This window comes from Sinocyclocheilus grahami, unplaced genomic scaffold (assembly GCF_001515645.1).
Source record: "Sinocyclocheilus grahami isolate Dianchi unplaced genomic scaffold, SAMN03320097.WGS_v1.1 scaffold2825.1, whole genome shotgun sequence".
NCBI classification, from domain to species: domain Eukaryota; kingdom Metazoa; phylum Chordata; class Actinopteri; order Cypriniformes; family Cyprinidae; genus Sinocyclocheilus; species Sinocyclocheilus grahami.
This window is the reverse complement of record NW_015508001.1, coordinates 1-4,950: the sequence shown is the minus strand read 5'-3', so window position 1 is coordinate 4,950 and position 4,950 is coordinate 1.

Here is a 4,950-nt window from a genome sequence, read left to right as displayed (position 1 = left end):
CCCAAAATACTTACCTGTTAGGGCCAGACTCCTGGGCCCGGGGTAGAGCTCAAGGCTTGGAATCAGGATAGATTCCTTTAAGGGAATACGACCAAGAGCCTAGAATCATACTAGTCTTGGCCTGTCACACAGGGGCTACCGCACGTTTCTCTTTGTATGTGCTGAAGGAACTGTCTCAACAGACCCCTAGTAGCAACACCCTGTTAAAGTAGGTATCCAGAGGATACATAGGAGGAGTGGTGCCCACCGGGGTACCGGGGTTTTAAACCACTCAGAAAGAGCACGAAGCTGTTGCGCGTAGCTCTTACCATACAGGATTTTAGGCAAAGCATAAAGCATAACGTGCACACTTACCAGCTATGTGGATTTATAGAAAAGTGCGCAAAGCTTAACGTGTGCACTTACCATAGTATTTGGATTTAGAGTTTTCCAAGCATCTGTTTACAGATACCCGGAAGTACTGGGCCAAACGGGAGAGGCAAGCTCAAATACAACCCTCAAGGTGAGGTGAGCACTGCCCGAGACAGCATTTACACAGGAAGGTTCTCGTAATGCCACCTATACTTCCCGCTCGATGCCTCAGCAAGAGGGGATATCCTGCTGATCGGGAAACCCCTCAGGGCAACCCAGATACAGTAGACCAGTCAGGGTAGCAAGAAAGCGTAACCCCAGCCCAGACGCCCAGGACATTTTTGCAGTGACGTGCCGGGGGCCCGATGAACACGAAGGCTCCCGCAGAACCCTGTGTTATGGCCGCATGATCCAGGAAGTATGAAGTCGAAACCCGGCTTTTCTTACCGTCTGGACATATATCGACGAGTGAAATACACGCTGCAAGTCGAGCACCCGGTTCCGAACCCGGCTTGCAGAGGGGGCCTCATCGAGGACTTATCCTAGAAAAGGGACAGAACACACAGGACCCGGGAAACACTGCAAAGAAACTAGCAGACGGTTAACACACAACCACCAGTCTCAGTCCCTGCCTGCTTCAAATTGGGGGGGGGGGGGGGGGGGTATCCCAAAAATTATCCCATTCTTACTAAAATGTTCTGAACAACACTAACTGAGGAAATCTAGATCAAACCCAAGATTGGATTTTGTGATTTAATCTGAATTCAGAATCCTTTTTTTTCTTCTGAACAACCCATTTTCAAGATTTGATCCAATCCGATGGCCAAAATCTGATCAGATTACTTTTGAACAACTGGTCCCTGGAGTTAACAATTAATCCTGGTCATTCATAATCTAACGTGATACACTGTACATTTATCAACCCTGGGTTACTGTTATTATTTCCATATTTGACCATGTCAACAGTAATGACTAGATAAACACAAAATCAATTTGGTTTTTGACCATTGACAATGGGTAGGAATCGTAGGTTACAACAATTTGTTTTTTGACCATTGGAAATGGGTAGGATACAACAATTTGGTCATGGAGATTTTGGAGATCTACACTGAGATCCCAAAATCTCTGGGAGGTAACCATTCAGGGCCTTAACAATGAATTGAAAATGAAGACTCCAAAAAAAAAGTTTCACACCAGAATCTAAAATCAAATGAAGGTAACTGTAATGCTTCATGAGTTACAGGCCAGCACATTTTAGAAAAAAAAGAATATGACACTCAAACGGATATGTCCTATACACCTGTTTTGATAGAGGGAAACAACGTACACTTCTAGTTTCAGCATTACTTATTCTTCTGATATTCTGCTTTAAATACAATAAGTATGAGCTGAATATAAAGTTACCAACATTTAGTTTTCAAGCGCTGAAAATGGGTAATATTCAACAATCTGAAAATGGAGCCTCATTGAGATCCCCATATCTCTGGGATTGAACAATGCAGGGCTTTGAAAATGAAGATTCCAAAAGAAAGTTGTATTAAGAAATATAATCTAAGATCATATGGCAATATCATTAATACTTCCTGAGTTATAGGCATGTAATCTTTGGAAAAATAATATTTATGGCACTCAGACAGGTATGTTCAGTGCAGTTGTTTTTGACAGAAGGAAACAAAATACATCTCTAGTTTCAACATTATTTGTTCTTCAGAAGTATCATATTTTTGCAAAGTGACCCACATTTGGTTTTTCACCATTGAAAATGTGTACGATTTAACGATTTACTTCTGGAGCCATATAGAGATCTCAATATCTCTGGCCTTACAAATGAAGTTGCCAACAGTTTGTTAAGACCCAATATCCAAAAGGGCATTAAGATATCTTTAATAATTTGAGTTACAGGCATGCAAACTTCAGAGAAAAAAAACTTGAAAAGTGCCGTTTCCCCATTTTGAATGGTCACCATTGGCAAATAATACAACAAAGATTGCTAAAGTCAACAGATTTTACTAAAAGAGCTACCGATCTCTGTGTAAAAGAAACATTATGAGGCTGCCATCTTTCTGAAGTCATTTTTACCCCCTGTAATTTGGCTCTGAATCTCAGGTGAAAACTGCAATTTTGACTCCCCTCTACAAAAAAAGTGGATTACTGGATTAGTAAATATTCATCCACGACATTTAATATTTTGACTTTCATCACTAAACAGGTTTATCTTTTACAGAAAAAATATATTAGCAAAATCTAAAATTTGAGCCGGGAAATTTTCTGAAATTTGGTTGATTTGACACGGAATGACCCTTTATTTAAACGATCACTTTAAAAAGCACTTCAGGACCATTTAATTTACACTATTTTAATACGAAGAATGTTAAATAGAACTGGGTACTTTCACAAATGTGTCTCTCTGTGTAACACTACATAAGTTAAAATATCAGATAAAGATATGCTATAATAATATTTCTGCAAAAATTTACCAGACATCAGTCTGTGTATCTCCACTCTTAAACTCTATTATTTGATCCATAGACGTGTCACTCCTCATAGACACACAGCTGGGTTCGGGTTCTGATCTCTTCTGCTGAAATGAGCTACAACAAAACAGATTTAATCCTTTATTATGATAATTTAAGATCTATAAATATTTTTCATCAAAAACGCTCCATGAGGAGGCTATATATATATAATCTTCATTTTAACATAAAAACCTCCAGACACACAAACACAATAGAGACTCCCATCTACCATCATTCAATGTGATTTAATACAGTTTATTCAAAGTACCTGCATCCTGGAGAACAATCTTCATCTGTGGATGTTTGTGTGTCATCCATGATGAAGCAGAATCTGATCTCCAGCACTGACTCTGAATAGAAATGAGAAACAAACTCAATAATTCAGCTGAACGGATCCTGAGAGCAACAGATGATGAGACGCGGCGTTCACTCAGATACACAATGTTAGTCGTGTGTTAACAAATGATCAAATACACCACAGACAACACCACACACCAATCAAACCACGCTCATCTGCTTGCAAGAGAAAATATTAAACATAAAACTAAACGTCCTTTAGAGGAGATATGAATGCGGAAGTCACTGTAAAGCACCTGAGCATCAGCACTCACCTTATTTACACAGATTCACAAAATCACCGGCTTTCTATGAAGCAGCTGCACGTTCACTCACCTTATTTACACAGATTCACAAAATCACCAGCTTTCTATGAAGCAGTTGCACGTTAATCATGGCTTAGCTTTTATACAGGTTACTGTGAAGCACTTTGATATTCCGTATAGAAGCGATTCTGGCTGTTTAAATGGAGAAACATCAACTCTGAACATTTACTTTCACTTTTATTTGTGATGCGGAAAACAATGATGGCGTCACTGCTCACCTGTAGAGCTTAAGGGAGCGTCTTTAAACTCCACACACAGCGGGAAAACGCTTGGGATGTCAAATCATTCGTTCAAATAACACACACTTTTTAGCATACAAAATATATATTTTTTAAATCTATCATAGGTACAAAAAAGGAGCAGAGTATAACTACATGTTAACTGCTTCACAACAACATCCCATGAACTTTGAATTCTCATAAAGAATTCCCTCTTATCCCTTATCCATGAAGATAAAACAGTTAATAAACCCCCAAATCATAAGGTGAAACAATAAAAATGCATAAGCAAGAAAAATAAGAAATGTAAAGCATAAAAACCTGACAATAATATATTATTAAATAATATATCATAAATGGCTAATGATTTTATATTATTGTATGATTGTATTATTAAGTGATATGTAAATGAATAAAAACGAGGAAATAAAACGCAACATAAATATATGATTGCTGTCTTGAAGCAACACACACAGTTTGCACTTAAGAATCCTTAGATCGCTCACTTATAATTGGCAATAATATAATTGACAAATAAATAAATAAATGCTCTAGCAAAGATATTAGACAAGTATTTATTAGAATTTTTATTGGAATTCAATATTAATGGGACAGTATCAAAAGCTCAGAGATGAATGATCAAACAACAGGAGCCTTTAACCCAAACTTAAGGAATCAGTCTACAACACACTTAACACAGACAGACAGAACAAATAAACTCAGGAAACACAGGACTATAAATACTAAACCAAACAAGGACTAATGGGCTAATTCATTAAAAACAGGTGAACCGAGTAACACAGACGAGAGAAAACTAGGTCAAAAGATGGCAAAAAAACTAAAACTCAAGGAAAATACATGTTACGAAAACTGTGATTTTTTGCTCTTACAAAAACAATCTATCCAACTAATACACTAAGTTTATGTACTCTGGAAAAAATATATTATTGACAATTTTCTATCATTTTGAATGGCAAATTCTTTATTTGTAAATGTCACTTGTCTAAAACTCTTTCTTTGTGTAAGGCTTTGTGCAAACTTGTTTAAATGATGCATCTTAAGATTGTGAAAAATAAAACATTTTCATTTCATCATCAATAAGAGAGAGAAAACCCAGGTGAATAATATGGGTTTATTAGAAAAAAGCAAACTCAGTAAAAAAAAAATAAAAACCTGCCCAAAATGGTAAAAACAATGAATCCA